At 43.0% G+C, this 24,935-nt stretch overlaps 1 protein-coding gene across 6 annotated transcripts in view; it reads left to right on the top strand.

Moving 5' to 3' along the window:
- GRK5 (G protein-coupled receptor kinase 5) overlaps positions 1 to 24,935 on the top strand; it is a 229,624-nt gene that overhangs the window by 69,563 nt on the left and 135,126 nt on the right. The gene's annotated exons all lie outside the window — the stretch shown is intronic.

Below are 24,935 nucleotides of genomic sequence, written 5' to 3'. Positions count from 1 at the left end.
TAAATCTCACCCTCAGAGACGTTCCAATAAGCTTCTTTCACAGACTAGACTCTTCCTTAGTTTGGGCCCAATCCTTTCCCCTGGCACAGTTCTTGTTAGTTCCAGCTCAGGTGGTAACTAGGGGATTTCTCATGACTGGCAGCCCCCTTTGTTCTGTTCCACCCCATTTTATATCTTTGGCAGAAGGCGGGAATCCTTTCTCTCTCTGGGTTCCCACCCTTCCCTCTAAATGGAAAAGCACCAGGTTTAAGATGGATTCCAGGATCATGTGATATGTTCACATGTCCTTTGAGACTTCATTACTCCCTGGCTGGTGCACAGGTATACAGGAAGGCTTACAAGTAAACAGAGCTATTTACAACCAATTATCCTAGTTAATGGGAGCCATCAAGATTCCAAGCCACCATTAATGGCCCACACTTTGCGTAGTTACAATAGGACTTCAGAGTAATACTTCATATTTCTAGTTTTAGATACAAGAATGTTACATACATACAAATAGGATGAATACACTCAGTAGATTATAAGCTTTGTAATGAGACCTTACAAGAGACCATTTGCATGAAGCATATTCCAGTTACATTATATTCACACTCATTAGCATATTTCCATAAAACATGGAGTGCAACGTCACACCATCAGTTTGAAATTTCCCTTGCCAATTTCACATTCTTTCCCAATAATACCCATTTTTAACAGTGTGGTTTTTTTCTCTCCCCGTTCATTGTGTGAAATGCTCACAAAAAAAGAGGGAATTGACTGATTACAGAAAGGAAACAGTCACAACGGATGAAATTGTGGCCCCATTGAAATAAACGGTAAAACTCCCATTGACTTCAGTGGAGCCAAGATTTCGCGCAAAGTGCTTCTGGGCGCAGTGCGGTCGGGTTGCAAGCTCATTGGGGCAGGCCTTGTATATACAATCCTAACACAACGGTGCCCCAGTTTGGTTGGCCTCTAGAAATTACTACAATACAAATGTTAATAATAATAAAGAAAACAAACCAAATAGGCAAACATATTTTTCCCTCTAATCTCCTTCTGTTCTGGTAATCTTGGAGCTTAGTGTTATCTAAAAACAAGTCAGACAGAAGTGGTTTTTGGTGGTAGTTGTTAAAGTTGATGGTGTCCATTTAAATATGTTGTGCCAATTTCTCATCCCGGATGTGAGTGTGGAACAACTCTGTAGATCAGTTAAAATCATGCTAACACATCTGAGGACAGAACTCATCTTGAATCTGGTAAATAATTGCCTAGTCTCTTTTGTCTGCAAAGCACTTTGAGGTCTGTAGCTGGAAGGCACCATAGAAATGCCAAGTATAATGTTGATTTCATTCTTTTTATGAATGCACTTTAAAAACAGATTCAGAAACATTTTTCATTTGGAATGTGAAGTCAAGACAGCTAAGTGCAAGCTGCTTTGTCACCTGTTATTATGAAAAATGTGAAATGAAGTAAGATCTGCTATATATAATATAGGCTTTTTGCTCCTTTCTACTTTTGAATATATTGAACCAATAAACACATTTCATTGATATTTTTGAATGGAAACCTTTGCCTTTCTCATGCATAAAATGCTCATAACATCATTTTGTTTTCTTCTATCAGTATAGATGCTCTTCCACATCTTAATTTTCAGGGGATTATCACTCACCCATAGAAAGTTTCTCCACAGTGAAATCTGACAGCCAAAGGCTTATTTCTGAAGCAAAACATTTTTTGTAATATCTGGGTGGCAGATATGTAAACTGGGGTTTGTATGCTCACACACTCTCTCTCTCTCGCTCTCTGTTTATTTTGTTCTTTGTTGTTGTTCTCTTAGGGCCTGATTTTCAGAGATGCTGGGCACCCACAGTTCCAATTTACATCAAGTGGAGTTGTAGGTGATCAGCACAATTGGGCTTTGGGTCATTATGGCTCATAAATATTGTTGCACATGTGAGAGTTCCTACAGTCTTGGGCAACCATTGCCTGATTTCTAAAATTTCAGGAAAGAGGTTGGGGGGAAGGATAGCTCAGTGGTTTGAGCATTGGCCTGCTAAACACAGGGTTGTGAGTTCAATCCTTGAGGGGGCCATTTAGGGATCTGGGGCAAAAATTGGGGACTGGTCCTGCTTTGAGCAGGGGGTTGGACTAGATGACCTCCTAAGGTCCCTTCCAACCCTGATATTCTATGATTCTATGATTGACCATGTTTAAATACATAAAAGCCAAGAAAGTAATTGAAAATCGAGGTATGGGCTGTCTGTTCATTTGAAAATAGCAAGAAATGTTCAGATTTGCAGTAAATGTGCTGATAGAATGTGTCCCTTAGTATTTAGGTGTATTACAGTAACACCTGGAGGCCTCTGTTTGGATCATGGCCACATTATGCTAGGCATGTACAGCCACATGTGAGACACAGTAGTTGTACTGAAGAGCTTACAGTCTAAGGCGCAAAGGGCAGCCTGAACTTTGAGTTTCCCTCCTTTTTGTTGTTTTTGTGTATCTCGCCCTTAAACATTGTTTTTTAATGTTTAAAATGTTAATGCCAGCCAACTGAAATTATTCCCCCCGCCCTTTTTATGTTCTTATTCAGGAGGTTATAAATATCATGTTACACGGGAAGCAAATTCCCTTGTTATCAGATTGTTCTGTGGTCATTTTTCTTTTCCTCAAAAGCAGATTGGTCAACTTTATCAGTGCTCAGTCATTTGTTTCCCATTAAACACAAGCGATTAGGATGCTATTTGGCTGGCCGGGAAGAGCAACTGCCCTGTTTTTATCTGTAAACATAGCCTTAAACTGGAAGACACCTGAAGCTGGCAGGAAGTGAGATTTAATAGGGTTTAATGTCCATGAGTGGGAATAGTCTGTTGTTTCCCAGTAGGGTAGGCTAAATATCAACTGCCAAAAAAAAAAAAAAAAAGTTCATTTAAGTGCCCTTAAGAAGCTGAGCTAACAAATCCAAGGAGATCCAGAGTTCAGACTGACGTGCCTTGTAGAGCTGTGTCTAGATACCACAGGAGTCTTCGGTCAGTTCCGTTATGTTACATTCTGCGTGTGCTGCTGTGCAGGCTGAGTTAGACAGATAAGACAGCTTGGATTTTCCATGTAAACTCTGAATTTCTTGGCTCTTGTGAGTGTAAAAATCTGAGAATTAAAACTATATGAAATGAATGATTTTTGTAATGAATACCATTTAAATGAATGGCATTACATTGTTACACAAGGGCATAATGGACCATGTAATATAACTTACGGTCACCTAGGTCTTCATATTTGTCACTATCCTTCATCATACCCATTTGTCAACTTTACAACAGCACAGAGGAGAAATCTGACATCTTCCTACTCTGAAAATATCTTCCATTAGTTTAGTTTCACTGTTAGCAACATAGGAACTATGACACACAGCAAACATTTCTGATTCCATCGGCAGAGGGCAGTGATGCACATACTTACTATTCAGTTCATGGCAGCAAACTATCAAGTCAGTTTTTAAACTGCAATGTGGAATGAATTGGGCAAATGTTTAATTTATGACCCTGACCCACCTCCCCTCGCCGCACAGGAATAGGTCAAGGCTTAGTGGAGATTGTTTAGTCTGTAAATGTACTGGGCTTCCTTCAGAGATGAGTGACAAAGGTGCTGCATGAACGCTAGCATGTATACAATTGTATGCTAATGCCAATTTTCAGTTATTTCCAGATTTTATTTGTTTAAATGGCAAAAATGATTAATTCACCAATTCTGGAAAAATGTGTGATAAAACAAGTCTTTTTTTTTTTAAAGTATATTGAGACCAAAAAACCCAAAGAAACAATAAACGCCACCTGCTACTAACTTCTCTTTTGTTGGAGTTATGATTAAATATGACCCTATAAAGCAAACTTTTATATCTGAGTTAAACACATGAACATAATGGTTTGTCATGGACGTACTGGCATGACTCTTAAATATAGCAGTGCAGAAGTTGCCATTATAATTAGCTCAGTTAGAGACTACATAGATTTACTTAAAAAAAGAATGTGTCTATTCCCTGGTTGACATAATCTCTTCAGAAATACACTGTTAAACCTGTGTGTGTGGGTATAGTCTTTAGTTACCTAATTCAGTGTTGTATATCCTTGTTGACAGTGTTCTATATTACAGTTATTAATTGAAGACATCAACATGTCCCATGTTAAGAGGAATGATTTATGGTGCAAGGAATTATTTTAAAGGTACTGGAAATGATCAGGTACACTGATACTATGTCTTTTATAACCCAGAAAAACCTCCTTCTTTGCATTTGTGGTTTAAATTAAGTGCTAGACTGGTTCACATGTTTTCAGATGAAAAGATGTGCTCTTCAACTTATTACACAACATAGCTCAGAACTAACATGACCAGCTTTAAATTAGAACCTTAAAACAAAGAGAAGCTTTCACAGTATTTTTATAGCTCCATTTTCCACATTAAAATCTGAATTGAAATGAGATTAGAAAACCTGAAAACAAAGTGAGTAGGCCTCATTCTCGCCGTGAAAGGTCATTACAATGGTAAATTGTTAACAGAGTTCACAAAATGTCATTAACAGGATAAAAATGTGCTCCTGGTATTTCCCATTTTTGTTATTTCTCTCACGATGACATTTACTTCTCAAAAATGCAACGTCGAAAAACTAGGCTTACATGGGACAATGAAAGAGAAGCATTTTCTGGAGGAAGGAAATCCCAAAGGAAAGCTTTTACTTTCTAAATTACTTTTTTTTAAAAGCATTTCCACAGACACATTATTTCTGGTTTTTGTCGCTCTTTGTATTTTCTTTTCAAAACAAGATGAAACCGACCATGCCAGATTATAGGAGCACAAGGCCCACCCCCTGAATTTATTTATTTTCTGATGTTTTTGAGGACTACGTTTGCTTTGTAATTTTTTTTAAAAGGGTACTTAATGAGTGCTGGATCAGGCCCACAGAACTTGATCTTGCTTCCACTGAAGTCAATGAGAAAGTTCCTTTCAGCTAACTTCAGTGGGAGCAGGATTTGGCCTCTGTTGATGATGTCAGCAATCTAAGATCCTCCTCAAATAATTTTGTTTTCAGCTGTGAAAAAATCAAATGTGGATAAATGTACCACTGTTTATGTGAACAAGATTACAAGAGAGGAAACCGACATTCATCAACAGTAACTCATTGGTCAATTAAGCTGGTGGCCTCTGACATAATGTCATTGGTCTTTGGGTAGAGGGGACAGATTCCTGTGAATATCTGCTCACTGTCATTCCCCACAAGCTGTCCTAGAGTTTTCTTTACTCAGAGCCTTAGCCTTTACCCATCACCAGGGCGAGACATATGCTTTGTAATGAAAGTTGATAATAGAGTGTCCCAGATCATGACACAGTGACCTATAAGAACAGCTATACTGGGTCAAACCAATGGTCCATCTAGCCCAGTATCCTGTCTTCCAACAGTGACCAATGCCTGGTGCTTCAGAGGGAATGAACAGAACAGGTAATCATTAAGTGATCCATCTCTATGGGCTAGGGCCAAGGGTAACAGCAAACAAGGGGCAACCGCCAGCTGGCAAAAGAGAGAGACGGTGGCCATGGAGTATTTATTTAGATTTATAATATGTATCAGAAGTGCCTATCCCTGGTTCTAGGTGCCTTTGACGATCTTATAAATACACCCACCTTGTCCTGGTTTGTCACTTTAGGCCAGCCCTGAGCAAGCAGCAATGAGTGAACTGCCTCCCTCAGGAGTAGCTCCAGGACATATTGTGACACAGACACCCCTCTGAGTCCCAATTCCTTCCCTGCTGCCTCCTTGCTCTGGGATGGGGTAGTAAGTAGCTTTTAGCCTCTCCTGGCAGTAAACAATAACACCCTTTGTGCAGGCCAGGGAGCATGGGGATGGCGCAAAGGCTCCACTCATTTGCCACCCATTCCCTGCCCACCTACTCTTGAGTTGGGGAGTAAGTGGGGAGGCAGCAGCCTCTCTGCAACCGGACACAAGCTCTGGGTAGTTTGTGCAGGGGTATAACTCCTGTTTATTCCCGTGCTTGGGCATGTAGTATAAGAAGCCATGATTTAGCCCATAAAAATAACCTAGCAGCATCCACTCACGCTGAAATCAGAAACTAACCAACTGGAAATAAAATCAATCAATCCCATCCCCACCTCTTTAATATATTTAGGGGGAATTCAGTTTTAGGGGCGTCCAGTCATAATCCCACCAATGGTAGCCTTGCATCACTGGCTCCTCAGCCAAATATATGCACCAAATGTCGGAACCTGGGTGACAAAGCTGGTACTAGAAACCGGGTCTCCTGGCTCCTAGGCCATTGTCCTATCCACTAGGCCACACTGTCTCTTCATCCACATAAATACCAGCCTGGGATGACTGTGCCCATCCCATTCCCAGCACCTGGGTAAAGAACTGGGCCCTGCAGCGTGCCCTGAAGGATGGGCTATTTGTGACCGTGGCGGGGATATGTTCCGATATGAGGGCTCCCTCTTGGAGAATGCCCTGTCCCTCTTATTTTTCAGTAATTGTTCCTGTTTCCATTGTGTTTTTCCCATTGGCTGGGTCTCTGGTCACATGGTGCTGGGTCCCATGTGTTTGTGCATATACGTGAAGCTTTGCCCGTTCTGCTCAGTTTGGGATCAGTTTTTAAATCCCTTGCCTTTTGGGTGCAGCGGGTCCAGGGTGGAAGGCAATACTTTACTGAGGTCCCTTCCCAGCCCTACCTTCCTGTGATTCCATACAGCAATAGGAAAAGGGAGGCTGAGCAGACAGCACTTGCCCACATCATCTGAAATTAAAGCATAACCAACACAGTATTAAATCCCCCCCCAACCCCGTTTTTTTTTTTATTCACTGCTTTCTGGCACTCCATTAACGAAGCAGCTAAACCCTCTGACCAGCTTGATCTGTAATAAGGCTCCTCTTATTTATTTCCCTGTCCCTCCTAATTTTCTCTTTTCTTTTTAGCCTTTCTTGTTGAGCCCTTCTGCACTGGTAACTATGGAAACACTCATGAATGAGTGAAAATAGTACACGGCTACTACTAACTTCGCTTACTAAAGCTCTGCCTGATCTTTTCATACAGCCTAGGGTATTCCGAGATCCTAGAGAAAACTAGATACGTTCTGCTCGTTATTTGCAATTGCAACCTGCAGAATGCTGTGACAGAATTAAGTGAACCAGGGGCAGTGCAATCTGTTACAATTGGTAATCACTAAGCTTTTGCAAATTACCTCAGAATCTTTTCTCCAACCTTTGACAATAATGAGCCTAAATTCTGCAGCATAAAATCTTGTTACTGTAGTCTTTTGGGCAGTTTCTTCATTGTTCTTAAGGGCAGCGTTTCCGATGCTGTAGTATTCTGGAATGATTTAGCGTGGTGTATTGCAGTGATCCAGTAAAAGGAGCTATTGGGTACCTTGTTGCCAGGCAGAAGAGGGAAGTAAAGGAAATCAGGCTGCATAATAAATTAAGAGAAGGCAGTCATGGGCAATGCCCAGTCAACCCAGTGAGTGCCCACAGATTGTTTTTGCTGCATGTGTTATTAGCCCCTTAGTATCAAGGTGCCACTTGAGATCAAAGGGTTGCAGTGCTCCCAGAATGCTTCAACCCTTTCTGTTTACAAAGATGTCTCTCCCCATCTGGATCAGCAGCTACTCCGTGCTTGCCCAGCTAGCTAGCCAGCCAGCCCATCTTTAATCCACTGTGCATGGCATGTGGTGTGTCTGTGCAAGCCAATTAACTGCAGCCTCTCTTACGTTTGATCTTAACTGGCATTTCAAACTGATTTTCATGGAGACACCCCCCCTTCATATCTTTGCATATTGCATGTGAATTCTTGCTGTCTGTGGAATTAAGTTACATATATGTGTGTGCGGGGGGGAACCTACTTTGAAAAAATGGACCTGTGCGTGGAAATGTTCCCCACCAGGGTGGCCGTGTGGCTACAGCAGTGCTGTCGAGTGTTTACTGTGAGAATCTGGCTAAGGACGCGGAGTTCTGCAGGAGAGTTCTGAAGAGTACATGTACAATGAAATGATCTATTTTTGATGTGAAGAAAGGGGAAGCCAGTTCTTCAATTCACTCTGCTTCTGTGTCCTGACAAGGCTCCTTTAAGTTCAGGCATCAGTAGCCCTTCAGTCATCACAGGGCTAACGAGCTGGGATCCACAGCTTTTGTGTTGTGTTGTTCTCTACTGGCCACCTCTTCTGATTGTAAAGCAGCTTGACACCTTTTCTCCCACACTTAGCCTGCTCCCCAGGTAACACAAATGTGTATCAAAGATCAGTGATTAGCTATGGGCAGGAGATTTTGAACAATAAGACGCTACCCCCAACCCCTTAGCTTGGTAGGCCCTGAACTCAAATAGAAACTACTGATACTAGAATGATGGGTTATTTGTATTTCTGGTTGGCTCTGGAAGTGCTGAACGGCCTGAAAAAAGAATGTTCTGGAAGCTACTCTGAGCGGGAAGTACCGGACATTCTGCAAGTCAACCCATTCTCATAAGCCTCCTAGCCCAAGTTTGCAGCCCCGAGAGGTTTGCATAGTTTGCATAAGCCTTCTGTGGAGTATCAAGGGGATTTATCCAAGCACCAGAGCAAGGACAATTCTAGGCAGGGCACTATGCAACAGATACAATGGCTCCTATGGACCACTGCAGTGGTGCAGACACACCACAGCATAAGAATGCGCCAGCCACTCTGTCTCACTCCCACAACACCCACTTTCTCATACATGCCTATCCCATGCCGGAGCATCCCATACGCTGAGGCCTGTTGCAGGAGATAGGGGGGTGCAATGACAAGGATATTCCCTGCAGGCCCTGGGAAGCTGCTTTACAACATCTTTGTGCTGCCAGAGATAGTGAAAAAAGGGTTGCAAGATAGCCAGGAATCAGGCTCTGTATAGTTAGGATTGGATGTGCTGTATTTTTAAATGTTTAGAGTCTGCCTCTCTGTGTGCTAGGAAGCAGGGCTATGAGGGGATTCAAGATGGAGGATCTTGCCGCTTGAGAGATGCACTCTGATGCCTCCTTCATGGAGACTTTACGCTGGTTCTTTCTTGTTGTTTTCCTGACTCTGAAATAAGTAATGCACATGTTGTTTTTTGTTTATGAACAAATAACAGCTGGATTTCTGGGGTGCTTATCAGAACATCTGCTGGCTCCCAGCAATTAGCTGGAACTAATAATCAATCAAATTAGGCAGGATATTTTCTGTCCCAGATCATTAACCTTTCATCACATTTCATAGAAGGGCTTATTTTTTCTCCACAGACCTCCCCACTCTGTAATCAGGTTGATAGGAAATTAATTCTGAAGAGTTTGGTTAAAGGCGGGATGGTTCCTAAATGGAAAGTCCCCAACACAGTGGGAAATTTTGGATTTGGGGCTGATCTCCATGGCTCAGGGATACCCGCAGTAAAAAACAAATATCACATGGATGAGGACAAAATGGGAACCTAAGTTCTTTTTGGAGACTATGCACAACAGATTTCTGTGGGAGAAAAAGCCCACACAGCTCTTTCTGACATGGACATGGAAGCCCAGAGTTTCTGGAGTTCAGGGCCAAATTTTCAAGTGCTCAGCACCTACCAGTGGGGCCCAGTTTTTCAAGAGAGTTCAACTCCTCTTTGGGTATCCACACAAGGGCCAGATTTTCACAAGCACTATGTCCCCTATAGCTCCCATTGTGACCTGAAAAGTCAGATTTCCAAGAGAGTTTTGCACCCAGTGTGCTGAGCGCGTTCAAAAATCTATCCACTTCTTTTTGGTATCTAAATGGGACAAGAGCTCTTCTGGGAATTCTGGATTTCAAGGGTAGCCCTGCAAACACTTAAACACGAGTGCCTTTATTCATGTGAGTTGTGTCACAAGAGTTCCGTGCACACCTGAGTGAAGTCACTCACCTGCTGAAGTATTTTCAGGATCAAGTTCTTAAACGGTAGCCAGCAGCTCTGGATGCTTTACTAAAACAGGGTAATAAATTTATAAAGCAGGTCGTAAGTTGAAAAAGCTGTTGTAAAAAATGGTTCCTTCCTGAAGAGATGTTATCAAGCCCTTTACAAGCAGGCTGCATGAAACCCAAGGTTGTGCTCACTCTTTGGAGAACTGTTAGGAAGATGAAGCTGGACCTTTATGTTCAGTATATATTCCAGTTGTGCAAGTCATTTAGGTAAAAGGAAGTGGTGGTGAAAGTAGGAAATTGGGTGTAGGTCCAGGGAGAACATTCTCTGGGTTCTTTACTTTCCATATGATTCTAATACTGGAGAAAGTTGCCAGCCCTGAAGCACTGAGACCAATTTCTCCTCCCCACACATTCAAAACAGGCACAAGTAAGACTTCTACCATGCTGCCCGGCAAAAGTATCAAAACTAGATCTAGTAAGAACATTTTAAATGGAACAGTTTTCTGTCAGAAAATATGGTTTCATTGAAATCAAAACATTTTGCAGGATCATGGAACATGTTGATTTTGATGATATTTTGAGGGAAAACAGCTGAACACAAATAATTCTTTCTCATGTTGTTTTTGTTATTCAATTATATTACAATAATTTTAATATTATATATTATATGTTTAACCGGTAGAGAGATGGGACATTTCACCTTCTTGAAATGAAATGATTTGACATTATCAAAAGAAAATATTTAATTATTCCCAAAGCTAAATTTTCTGACATTTCTGTTCCACAAAAATTTATGAAATGTCAACTTTTTGTTCTGATTTAGAATGGAAACAAATTTGGAAATGCCAGTATTTCCCATGCAATAGAATTTCTGGTTTCTAGCCAGCTTTAATCAACCCCTGATCTGGTGAGGCCACCTGTAGGGGTAGAAAAACTTGTTGAGGTTTTGCGGCAGATCCTGTCTCTCAATAAGGACCTGATCCAAAGCCCACTTGAGTCAACATCAATGATCTGGGATGATGGGATTAATTACACCCTAAGCAAGTTCGCAGATGACACTAAAATGGAGAGAGAGGTAGATACACTGGAGGGTAGGTATAGGGTCCAGACTGACCTAGACAAATTGGAGGATTGGGCCAAAAGAAATCTGATGAGGTTCAACAAGGACAAGTGCAGAGTCCTGCACTTAGGAAGGAAGAATCCCATGCACTGTTACAGGCTGGGGACCGACAGGCTAAGTAGCAGTTCTGCAGAAAAGGACCTGGGAATTACAGTGGACGAGAAGCTGGATGAGAGTCAGCAGTGTGCCCTTGTTGCCAAAAAGGCCAACGGCATGTTGGGCTGTATTAGTAGAAGCATTGCCAGCAGATCGAGATAAATGATTATTCCCCTCTATTCAGCACTGGTGAGGCCATATCTGGAGTATTGCGTCCAGTTTTGGTCCTCCCACTACAAAAGGGATGTGGACAAATTGGAGAGAGTCCAGTGGAGGACAACAAGATTGATTAGGGGGCTGGGGAACATGACTTACGAGGAGAGGCTGAGGGAACTGGGGTTATTTAGTCTGCAGAAGAGAAGAGTGAGGGGGGATTTGATAGCAGCCTTCAACTACCTGAAGGGGGGCTCCAAAGAGGAGGGAGCTTGGCTGTTCTCAGTGGTAGCAGATGACAGAACAAGAAACAATGGTCTCAAGTTGCAGTGGAGGAGGTCTAGGTTGGATATTAGGAAACACTATTTCACTAAGAGGGTGGGGAAGCACTGGAATGGGTTACCTAGGGAGGTGGTGGAATCTCCATCCTTAGAGGCTTTTAAGGCTCAGTTTGACAAAGCCTTGGCTGGGATGATTTAGTTGGGGTTGGTCCTGCTTTGAGCAGGGGATTGGACTAGATGACCCCCTGAGGTCTCTTCCAACCCTAATATTCTATGATTCTAACGGAAAGGCTCCTGTTGAGTTCAGTGGGTTTTGCATCAGACACCATGGCTGCTTTATGCTACTTTGGAGATGTAAAATGACATCTGAAGAAAAGCCCAGACATTATGGCTTTAGAAATGAGTGGTCCCATTGAAACTGGGGTCTGATTATATGAGCACCACCCTAGCTGTTTCCATTGCCATAGAAACAATAGAATTACCAATCCAGTCCAGTATCCTGTATCTGACACTGGTCAATACCAGGGGCATCAGAGGAAAGTGTAAGTAACCCTGCAATAATCAGTTACTGACTCAGAGAAAGTTTCCTCTCACACAATGTTTCCTCTAATTTTTGACAGGCCATGTGTGCAAAAAATTTCTTCTGTGCAAATTTTTGAAGCAGAGTTCAAATTTGTGTGCCATGAGGCAAATGCGCCCAAGCGAGTAAAATGCGTATACATTTAAAAAGTTTTAATTTGCAATTTATGTCAATTTATATGGGTTTTCAGATAGAGACATCATAAGTAAAAAAAAGAAAAACAAGAGTTTGTGTTTTAAATTTAAAATTTTCTTAAAAAATATCAATAAATTATTATCAGCAAAGAATAAGATATGTAATTACAAATGCATTTTAATTTCCTTATTGGTCGAAATGTCAAAGACTGCTAAACTAACCTTACTGTTTTTCCCTGCAATCTTTTTCATTTGCCCATTCAATATAAACTCTGTCCAGATCTATCAGTTCTCCAGCCAGCTGGTAACTCTTAATACACATCAGCATGTCCAAATGATCTACTTGTAAATGATTCCGTAGTTTGTTTTTTAAAGTGTTCATTAAGCTAAAGCCACGCTCACAGTCTGTACTTGATGCTAGGAATGTTCCTCCAATATCCATCAACTTTGCAAGATCCTGAAACTGTTCGTTCTGGTGAGCAAATGTCACCATATCCAGGAAACTTAAAACCAATTGGCTTTTGACTCTTTCAGCTACTGCAAACTTGAAATCATTGTACTGACTGACTATAACAATCTCTTCAGCAAGAAAGTCTTTGTTTTTTGAACATAGGGATTTGACCTGATGAATTCCAAAATTGAAGTCACGCGTAACTATTGCTGCACAATCAAAAGCGGACTACTCCTGGACTTCATCCTCTGGAAACCTGTCTGCCAAATGTGCACACAAGATGTTTATGAAAGTTATTATGGAACTGGTATCAATTTCATTATTTTCTTGAGAGCTCATATCTAAGAGAGCCTTAATTTTGTCACTCCATAAGACTGAATCTCTAAAGTACTGTCTTCTGATCTTGTTCAATTTACCTTGGGCAAGGTGAAAGGCTTCAAGAGATGTAAGGCCTTGTTTCTGGAGCAGTGTGGACAGTGAAGCCAGCTCCAATAAAACATCATTCAAAACTTCTAATGTTATTCGGTATTCCATGATATTCAGCTTTTTGTGACAGTATTTAGAAACTGGATCAGTATCTTTGTCTTGCTCAAAATATTCCAGAAGAGGATTATAATTGAGAATAATTGCTCAAAGTGCAAAGTGCCTAGATAACCAGCACACTTGATTGAGTGGGCTGAAAGCCACTGACTCACATTCAGAAGCATCCACTATTTTCTGAAATTTGCATTTTCTCCTGGATGACCGACAGAACGCCATGTAGACAGTTCTCATTAAAATTTCAATGTCTTTTATCAGCTTGACCTCTTTCCATGGATTGGACATCCCCAAGTCTTCCCGATGTGCAACACAATGTTGCTGGACTAAGTGTGGAATATCACGTTTCAGCTGAGCTGCCACACCATTGAGTTTGCCCAACATCACGGAGGCACCATCAGATGTGAACATCACCATTTTCATTAGATCAAGTTGATGTTTTTTATAAAACTCTTTGATTGCAGACACTATTGAAACAGATCACATTCTTGCAATCACAATAGTCCACCAAACAAAGTTTTATAGTCTGCAGAATTTATGGATCTATATTTAAAGTAGAGTATCAAGTATCTGTTAATGGATATATCAGTGCTTTCATCAACAGCTAGAGTATGAAACATTGCCGATGCTATTTCATGCATGAGGTCATTTTGGACAATGCAGTTAATGATAATTCAAGAAATTCAAAAGCATAATTTTTACTTCTCCAGCTCGCTGGTATGCGCACATACTTTTCCATATGGTCATTAGTATCCTGAACAGAAAGCACTGAGCTGTTCATTTTAATAGCCAACAACACACTATCAATAAGTACCTTGATTTCTTCTGGGTTTGAGTGCTTGCGTTCAAGATTAATTTGTGTCCTCTGCTTTTCAGCTGGACTTTTAAGAATCATGCAAAGCAATCCACTCCGTAAGGAATTGTTTTTGTTTCTAAGTCTTGTTACACCATCTATATGAGACTTACTTGACAGATGACGCTTTAAGAAATCCAACTTCCATACATCGTTCCACATTCTTCCTTTTGAAAATTCTCCTGAAGCTCTGGCATCTCAACATTATACACAAACCACGCCGTTGTCCTCATCATATGTGAATATTTCACGAAGTTTAACGAGCATTATACTATGTGACTTTGGTATAACTGTCTCTATAATCTCATCCAGCCATCCAGATTTAAATGAAGTCGCTGTTCTTTTACGCTTTAGACCTCTAGACAGTGACATTTTGGGATTGATTTTTTTACCAGATTGGTTTATTTAAAATTAATACTTTTATTATATGGCTACTATTTCAATGTGCTTATCAGTGTGACTCAACAAAAGGGCAAACGGGAGATCATTCAGATCAGGATACTGGAAGTTTGTGCATAACTCTGATCACGTCCATGCATCTGCCGCAAAAAATGTGGGAAAATGTTAAAGCATCATGAGTAAATGTATGAAGTCCAATGCCTTTGAAAGATTTCAATCATGAAAACAACACTTACATTTGTTCATTTCTGGGAAATCTTTGCAGTTCCTTAGCAACTACGGCCAAGCATTTTGACTTATTCGCACATACCTGAGTTTGTACACAGCCAAATGAACAGACTACAAGGAGATGTGTGGGTCCCGAACATCCCGACGTGATCAACGTTCCACGTTCGAAATGCTAGCGGGGAGGGGTACGATTCATTGCCCTCCTTTCCCTTTTCCCCCCGCCCCCTTGTCAGCTAGTAGAATCTGGCTGTGTTGATAGATGGTGGGCAAACAATGTCAAAAGTCGCCCGTAAATAGGGTGACCAGATCACAAGAGTGAAATATCAGGACACGTTGGGCGAGCGGGGGTGGGGGGGAAGGAAGAGAGCCACACAGCTCCCCTACCCTGAACCCACTATGCCCAGAGCCCCCCCACAACACCCCCACATTTCCACCACAAATGCACAGTGCTGTGCACACCACCACCCCTGCCCAGCGCCCCCCTGCCCACAGCCCCATCACAGCTGCCCAGCACCCCACACAGAACCCCCCACTCACTATTTTCCCAATACACACAGATTTCTCCTCCTTCCCTCCCCCCCGGGGGGAGGGGCGGAGGGCTCTCTACCTGCTGCTGGTGCCTGCAAGCCCCGCCCCTGCAGCTCTGATTGGGTAGGTGGGAGCCGGTGCAGCACACTGACACCCCCTCTGCCTCTGTGCCTAGGGGCCACCCGCACTGCAGACTCCTGCCGGCGGGAGGGTGCGCCGCCGGGAGCTGCCCCAGAAAGCACCGCCACGCCAGCCCCGGGACTTTGGCGGTGATGGTGAGCAGTCCCCGATATTGGGACAAAGGGCGTCCTGACCGATGTGCGGTCGGGACGTGGGACAAATGTGCGCATGGTATTTCGCCGTGTGCATGGGGTTTAGGATCTGTGTGCGAACGCACACGCGTACAGCTTAGAGGGAACAGTGCTCTCAACCCCATTAATGAGATGTGGTTTATTCCCAGAGGCATGAGGGTTTATATATCTTCCAAAGCACTCTTTTTTTAAAAAAAATTGTAAATCCATTCAACTGTAATTCTGGATGCTGTCATTATCCAAATAAATGTTCAGTCCTTTCTTGAATCCCACTAACTTCTTGGCCTTAATGATATCTTGTGTCAAGGAGTTCCACAAGCTAACTGTGCATTTTGTTAAAAAGGAATTTTTTTTTATCCATTTCAAATGTGGTACCTTTCATTACATTGAACATCCCCTTTTGCTTGTATTATAAGACATGGTGAGAGAAGTTGCCAAGCCACCTTTTTAATCTAATTCATTATTTTGTGTATCTTTTACATGTCGACTCCCCTATTTATCTCCTCTCTAAAGTAAATAATCCCAGTATTTTAGACCCCTTTCATACAGAGGTTTGTCCGTGCCTCTAATCATTCTTGTTGCCCATCGGCCCTGCCTATTCTCCAATAGAAATGTATTATAAAAAATAAAAATGGTTCCTGTTACAAACAATAAAGTAATTTCCTCCCCCACAATCCCATCCCTTCACCCTGGGAAAAATAAAACAGGAAGCTTATTTTAGCCATATAGCATACTAGGGGAGCCCCATAGCTAATCTCTTTTTGGAAAACCTGATAGAATCATTGGGAATCTCCAAAAGAATCCCCTAATTTATTACTACCAATAAAATGAAGAAAGTTAGTGTTTGTGACTTATGAAATACCATCAAAAGCCCAAAATACGCTCTCCAAAGAGAATAAAATTCTGTAGATACCATCGAATATCAAAATGCAAAAGCCAGAGCCACGATCTGTCAGGGCCTTCTGCAGATCCCTTTTTGCTGAGCATGGCTTTCAGGCTAGTCCAAGATTTTGTTAATGTGTTTGTGAATATCACGGCACATTTGCACACAAATCCATCTGCATGTTGCTATAGATATACATGCTTGACCGTTTCAGTTTGGAAAGTATCCCATCACTGTTTGTTTGAGAATTAATGGCAGATGCAATTCACGTTCAGTTCTCCAGACCTAGAGAGGTGTGAATTTCCTGAATAACATCCTAATTGGAGTCTAAGCGCTTACAGTTATTTCATGGTGGCTCTCCATCATCTACACTGGCAGCTAGAGGACCAAAAGACGCATCACAATCTAACTACGGTTATTTAAAACCCTTCATAATTCTGGCCCACAGTACTCACTGTTAAAAACTAAATATTTACCCACATTAAAAATTCCCTATACCTAGAAAAGAAATAACTGGTGTCTTAGATACAAGAGCATGGAAACTCTGGGTAAAATATGACTCTTTAATAATCACTTTACTTGAGTGACTGCCACTCAACTATTTCTCTTGCCCACAGTCTGATCTGCCATTGCAGATTGACTCCTGGGGCTTGATTTTCATTTTACACTAAAGGCCCTTGACACCACTCCAGCACCAAAAGTGGCCATAATGTCACCTACATTTACTCCCATTTTAAGGCCTCTTTTCATTGCCAGAGTCAAGGAACCCAAGTATAAGTGAGAATCAGGTCCTGTGATAGGCGTTCTGTGGCCGTGCAGCCTAGTGGCTAGATCGCTGGTTTTTCACTCTGTAAGGCAACAAGGGGTGTCAGGGAGACTCAGACCCTCCCTCTCCACTGGGTCTCAGCCCAGGGCCCTGTGTAGGTCAACCCCTAAACAGGGGAGATGGGTCTTCCTCCTGGGGTTGTGGGGGAGGGGTTGTTGAGACCCTCTTCCCTGGGCTATTTCCTTCAAGTCTCTTTAGTTTGGGGCTTGGCACCTAGGGCTTATTTGCAGGTTCCCCTTGGCAGAGGAGCCCTTACTTACCCCAAGTGGCTGTGCTGGCTGGCAGGTCGCTGATCTGTCCCTTTGGGCAGGCAGACAGAGAGCTCCTGCCTCCTCACCAGTCAGCCCCAAACTGAGCAGGCTCCCTTCATTTCTTCCCTCCATCCCCCTCTAGGCCTGGCATTGGCTGCAGGTATAGTGGGGGCAGGCCAGCTTAACCGAAAGGTTTCTTTAACCCCTGCTATGCCAGACAGCAGTTTCTCTGCTTCCTTTCAGGTCCTGAATTTTTAGTGTTGGTCAAGATCAGCTCAGCAGCAGAGTTTGCTTTGCTGGGGTACCTGATCTGTGGAACTTTCTGCCACATAAAGTCTGTCTGAATGCCTCATTGGCTGCTTTTAATCCATATTTGAGGTCCATTCATTGCAGCCAATTTTTCTTTCTCCACTTTTGGAACTTCTAAGTTGTTCTGAATAGATTTTTCCCTGTAGAGTGTGTTCACTGGAGTGTGTCAGTGTGGTTTGCCTGAGGGCACGTTTGCTAGAGCCTTTGAGGGTTTCAGTTGGTGTCAGACGTGGGAAGGTTGTTCTTTAATGTTTTGTATTTTAAATGTGTGGTGCTTAATTGCAGCTGAGTAGGCGCCAACTTCAGCTCTTCAGAGAGATTCTTATATGGTGCTGTGAGTGGGTGAGCCCCTGCCTAGTGGTTAGAGTCTGTGGCGGCAGCCCCACCTAATGGTGGGGAAACCCAGGCCCTCCCACTCCCCTGGGTTCCAACCCAGGGCTCCCTTGGGCACCGTAAGGAAGGCGTCCACTACCTGCAGTCAGGGGTGCTGGAACAACTTGTATAGTGGGGGTACTGAGAGCCATTGAACCAAACTGTAAACCCGGTATATGATGGAAACCACTTCAAGCCGGGGGGTGCGGGAGCACCCTGAGTTCCAGCACCTCTGCCTGGAGTCCAGCTGACTCTCCCCTGGGTTTCTTCCTACTGCTCTGTCCCTGTTTCGGGTGTGTTGCGACTTGTGGTTCTCCTTGCAACCCAGCCTGTGGGCCTCTGGAGGCTAGAAACTCCTGGCTTCATGGAGCAGTCCTCCTCCTGGGGATACCCACCTAGCATAGCCCTTCCGCAGCAGCGAGCGTAGGTCTGTCTCTCTCCACCTGCCCCCCACTGGGCTGCAGCACCTCCTTTTTAAGCCCCTCCTCCCACTGCAACATGCCCATAGGCCTGCCAGGGTGGGGCCTCCTAGGCCCAGAGTTGTTCCTGCCTCCTCTCCTCCCCCTCCCTGCCCCGCTCCACCCAGTGTGAGAGTACACTGGAGAGGTCAAACCAAACAAGGAGCAAATGCTCTCAAATTGCAGTGGCAGAGGTCTAGGTTGGATATTAGGAAACACTATTTTCCTACGAGGGTGGGGAAGCACTGGAATGGGTTACCTAGGGAGGAGGTGGAATCTCTATCCTTAGAGGTTTTTAAGGCCCTCCTTGAGAAAGCACTGGCTGGGATGATTTAGTTGGGGTTAGTCCTGCTTTGAGCAGGCGGTTGGACTAGATGACCTCCAGAGGTCTCTTCCAGCTCTTGGTGATGAGCTGCCAGAAGCTGAAGAACCGGTTCCTTCAGTTGCTCTGGGTCTTCGGCGACACTGAAGGACCCGCCGCTGAAGGCCCGGAGCAAGTGAAGGACCCGCTGCTGAAGGCTCGGAGTGCCGATGGGTGAATAAAAATTCACAGGGGAGCCTCCCCAGCCGAGAGTTCAGGCGGGACGGACAGGACGGTCCAGTGGGCCGCATGTGGCCCATGAGCCAGAGTTTGCCCACCCGTTTAACAACTAGTTCTAAACCGGCTTCAAAATTTAATAATTGGTTCACATGAACCGGTGTGAACCGGCTCCAGCTCACCACTGCTTCCAACCCTAATCTTCTATGATTCTATGAAATACAAATGAGTATGTATTAAGTGTATTAAGTAAATATTTACACCCTGATGAAATAAATCACCAGGTCTTAACAAATCAGACCACAATACCACCCAAAATTCAGTCCTTTTTTTGGGGGGGGTCCTATTTATTCAGGACTGCAAAATAGATAAAATCTACTAGGCCGCTAGTTCAAGCCAACCCATCTCAGTCACAACTAGAAATGGTTGCTATGCAGTAAATGTTCAGCAGTTCATGTGAAACAAGTTGGTTGCATCAGTCCAGTCTGTTGCCAAGCTGAAAGGTGTCTACATGACTGGTAGTACACCAATTGTGAGTGGTAGTAGAAAGGCCAGTGATTAAACGGGCATGGAGACAATACCGCCTCTGCTGCCATGGATAGATCTTCTGGGGGCTGTGATGGTAAACATCCATGTACTACAGTGATGGGGACCATATAATTAGTCAGGTTGGATTAAGGGCAGTTGCTAGTCCTAAATGTTTTGTATGCATGTTTTTATTTAACATACATATAGAGAAAAGAGGTAGATTTGCCATAAGGGATCTGAATATCTGACACTAAAAAGGCCATGTATTTTTTCAGTAAGTTCTGCAGAGAGGAAATATTTTTGTTGCCTGTAGGACTGGATGGCATTATGAAAAATTAGTTTCACTCCTCAGTATGCCAATCATTAAGTGAATGCACAGTCACAGCACTGAGATTTCATACTGTTACTGGCATTTCGCCTTGTATTGCCATCATCAAACTGAGGTTTCAAATCAGCCACCCCACACCCTCATGATAAAACTCACCTATAAAACACAGCAGGTTTGCCAGCTTTTGCTAAGGAAAGCTGCCTTTAAGATTGCAGATCACCCTGGCCTGAGTAGACAGCGTAAAGACAGGAATCAAGGCAAGTGAAAAGCCTTTACTTGTGCAACCTGCACAATTACCAAACTATTCAGAGAAACCTTCCCTTTTAGCTTTTAACTCTGCCAGACAATTTACCCTGTCTCAGCTGTCTCAATGCATTATGTCCTTCAAACACCCTAGAATTACATTTGGAGCCAGCAAGTGCTGCTGCTGAGAGCCGAAAGGTCAGGTAGATTAAAGCGGTTGATCATCATCTTTAACATAAAGACGTCACAGGCAAAATAGTAACACTACGTTGCATTTAGCTTAGAGAAAATCATTCATCCGAGGAGGCTGCTGCTTTTTGTAGGATGGGCACCGAAGAGAAAAGAACTCACTGGCTATGCCATGCATCAGTCACAGTTGCAACTAGGGACGTAGGAGCCCTTCCCAGATTGCGATGCAAATCAATGTAAAAAATGCATCCTCCATTTTGTCTGTATCAATATATATTTTAAATCAAATGCATTTTAAAAGTCCTTCTGCCCCATCATGTTCAGGTTCCCCCCCAACACAATATTGAAACTGACATTTCAGGTGGAGAGTTGCTTTATAATGTACTGCACTGCCTTGTGCTGCTATAGTTGGAAACACATCTTGAGAATTTCTGTGAAGGTGGCTTAAAAAAAAAAAAGAATGATTGATCCTAAAATCTTTGGCACATTTGTACTCAGTGGGGCCATTCCTCATCCGGTGTATATTATCATAGCTCCATTGTTTACACCACCTGAGGATCTGTCCCCACAACTAGTTAATAAATATTTATATCATGCAGCAAATTCCCATGGAAATATACCACCATAGAGCTGAACACTCAAAAGTTTACAAACTACAGTAAACAAGGCAAACACACACAAGACAAGGCATGAGACAGTAGTTCAGGGAAGAGAGTGCAATCAAAATTATCAGTGGTTAGAAGGAGGAAAACGTTCCTGGAATAAGTGATTTTTACAATGGGGTCTGAAGAAGAAGAGAGAGTAGACGTTTAGGAGGCAGGAAGTGGGAGATATGCAAGTAACAAGGACACCAAATGAAGTGATTCTAGAAAGACATAGTTAGAGGGATAGAAAATGAAAATATCTTTAGCAACAGCCTTTTGGATGGACTGGAGAGGGAAGAGAGGAGAAAAGGCAAGGATAGAAAGGAGAGTATTACAATAACTAAGTTCCTGTCAATAAAGAGTTTAAAGTCTAATTTAAGGCAAGAACATAAGAACAGCCACACTGGGTCAGACCCAAGGTCCACCTAGCCCCGTATCCTGTCTTCCAACAGATGCCAGGTGCATCAGAGGGAATGAACAGAACAGGTAATCATCAAGTGATCCATCCCCTGTCGCCCATTCTCAGCTTCTTGCAAACAGAGGCTAGGGACACCATCCCCGCCCATCCTGGCTAATAGCCATTGGTGGATGTATCCTCTGTGAACTTATCAAGGTGTTTTTTCTTTTTCTTTTTTCTTTTTGGAACCCTGTTATAGACTTGGCCTTCACAGCGTCCTCTGGCAAAGAGTTCCACAGGTTGGCTGTGCATCGTGTGAAGAAATACTTCCTTTTGTTTGTTTTAAACCTGCTGCCTTTTAATTTCATTTGGTGACCCCTAGTTCTTGTGTTATGAGAAGGAGTAAATAACACTTCCTTAGATACTTTCTCCACACCAGTCATGATTTTATAGACCTCTATCATATTCCCCCTTAGTCGTCTCTTTTCCAAGCTGAAAAGTCCCAGTCTTCTTAAACTCTCCTCATATGGAAGCTATTCCATACCCTAATAATTTTTGTTGCCCTTTTCTGTGCCTTTTCCAATTCCAATATATCTTTTTTGAGATGGGGCGACCAGATCTACACACGATATTCAAGATGTGGGCGTACCAAGCCCTTAAACGACAAAGCCATTAGTCACAGAGGCAAGAGAATAGAGAAGTGAGTTCGTCATGATTCAGAAAGAACTCCCCTTTTTCCCATATTGTGGAAAGGCTGTATTTACAAGATCAGAAGTACCCCAAATACTGCATGATTTTTGCAAAACTTCCAAAGCTTTCAAGCTTCCCATGTAATGTTCTGTTATCTGTTGAATCAACACCCCTTATTTAGTCTGCAAAATCATGTAGTATCCACCATACTCTCAATCTACGATTACATCTCTCCCAGCTCACTAACAATGAACTTGGCTCTGAATTAGTCACTTGACGTGTCATGGCATCTAAAGTAGAATTATGTGAATCGGATTTTGTGTGCAGAGACTGAATCACAATAAATGCAGCACTGAGGGAAATCTCAGAAGAAACAGCTGGGGTTTCAGATTTAGAAGAATATTCATTCTCCGTGATGGCATAGCCTGTCTAATTGGAATAGACGCATGGCAGGTTCTGTTATGAGAGTGAAACTCTCCTCATCACATTCCTATACCCTTTATTATTGCTGATGTGGAAACTTTTATTGACACCCGTTGTTTCCTGTGGTGGGGTGTAATCATGGGGGGAAAAGAAGGTGAAAAAGAGAGAGAGAAAGAAAAGTTAGAATTTAAAATGCCAGGACAGAGAAAGAAACAGAGAATCAGTATTAAAATACCCTCAGTAGGCTAAGCTAGTCTACATGTGAGAAATCGTTTAACATTACACTGTGAGACAATAATTACAGCGTATTTGGCTTCATTATGTTTCCCTGCGCTGAAATGAGTGAGCCCATAGGTACTACAACCTCTGGAGATCCCAGTAAGAAACAGAGCTCTGCTAAAGATGCTCCAGAAGACTCTAGAGCCTAAGAGAGAATGTGACCTAAAATTATTTGGGTACTGATTGTCCAAAATCCTCATCTGATTGGCAATTGTGCCATCTGTCCAGGAATCATTCTGTCTTGCCCTAAATCCTGGTAGGACTCTGTTTCCCCAGCCCATGCATTCTTTGTCCCCAGATCTTGGGTTCAAAAAAATCTGATTGTAGACATCATTCCAGTGCAGTTCCGTTGGTGGAATCTGTGAGAGTAGAGAATCAGGTATTGTTACTACTGCGTCAAAACTGAAAAGCAAGGTGAGCGGGGAATGTAGGAAGGCAAGAGGTGGAGGGAAGGCAGGAGAGAGGGAGGAGTGTGGAGGAGGACGTAATTATGTGGAGTTGTGAGGAAAAGGGGAGGGGAGCACAGAAACTAGAGAGGTGGGAGGTTACATTGTTAAACATGCTCACAAGAGAGATTGTTCAGAGAAGGCAGTGATGCCAGCAGTAGAATCCGTAAAGGTGATTTGGGGGAGCAGGTCTCTGGTGGGGATATGGGGGAGAGAGTGGCCCATGCTCACCCCGGGGGCTTGTCTGCACAGGGACATTCAGGCAAGTTAAGACGAATTAATTAAAGCCGTGAAGTTAAAGCACATAGAGAATTAAACCCTCATGTGGATGCGCTCATTCAGAAGCAAAGTGGCCTTTCAGTGAACAAACTGAAATTTTGTTATGTGCTATGTGCTTTAACTTCTGAATGAGAGCATCCACACAGGAGGGAATTAATGTCACAGCTTTGCTTAATTTATCTCACCTCCCGGAGTAGAGAAGCCCTGGGTTTCTTGGTTAGACCTGGAGCTTCAGCAGCCGTGCTTAGGAAGCTTTAGTAACCCACCCAAGACTGGTCTCAGTGGGAGCAGAGGCAGCAGCCTGCATACACCCATGGTACTTTGACTCCGGCTGGGGTTGCAGAGGCAGAATTCTGAGCAACTTGTACCCCATGGGCTCAGGGCCTTAGGAACTTCCCAGATTCCAAGCAGCTCTGTGTGGGGAGTGCCGCGAAGCAGCCCACACTCACCCCCAGAGTCCTGGCTCCTGATCCTCAGTGGAGAACTATTTTTTGTGATGAAGTGATGTATGAACAAATATTGTATTATTTTCTGTATAAACGGTTGTCACTCACTTTTTAGACCCTCTGATGGAAGCATTTATTGTTATTGTCTTGCAATCCACATTTTAAAATGGTATTTAGCAGCAATACAGGCTTCAGATTAATTCCAAACTGCCTCTTATTTTTTGCAATGAGAAGAATAGGACCCAAAGGAAAGGTGAGGGAGGATTGGGGGCGAGGGAAGGATGAATAGCAGCAAAGGAAAGAAAGACAAAAAAGATAAGAAAAGAATCTCTTCTTTGTATACTTGGGTGAATTGACTGAATTTTCTTGTTTTTTTCTTCTTCTTTTAAATGAATACTACCCTACTCAGGAAGCAGTCATCCATAAATGTAACTCCTAAAGGCAATGCCACTTTGAGATTATGGCTGTACAAATAATTTGAGGTAGGGACAGGAGGTGTTCGCTTGGGGTTGAAATGCCATGAAAACAGCTCAGTTCAGCACTCTCAAACTTGTTGGTCTGGTCTGGGGCTCAGGCTGAACTCTAGGCTTCAGTAATCCAGGTCTGGATCCAAACTTTTCCTCCTTGACCTATCTCTGCCAATACAATGTTCAAATCTCAGGATAGCCTGGGCTTTTTACTAACACAACACTGACTCTGACTGCCACTCTCACAGAGCTGCGATACTCAAAAGGTGTTTATGTGGGCTGTGACTGTGCTAATAAATCTGAGTGAGAGGACAGCCCAGGTCTGGCTTGGGTGTGGCATTGAAAAAGACTATAATCCTGACATCTCT

Source organism: Caretta caretta, chromosome 7, assembly GCF_965140235.1.
Source record: "Caretta caretta isolate rCarCar2 chromosome 7, rCarCar1.hap1, whole genome shotgun sequence".
Classification (NCBI taxonomy): domain Eukaryota; kingdom Metazoa; phylum Chordata; order Testudines; family Cheloniidae; genus Caretta; species Caretta caretta.
The sequence above is the reverse complement of the archived record's forward strand: the minus strand, read 5'-3'. Positions and strand labels throughout refer to the sequence as shown.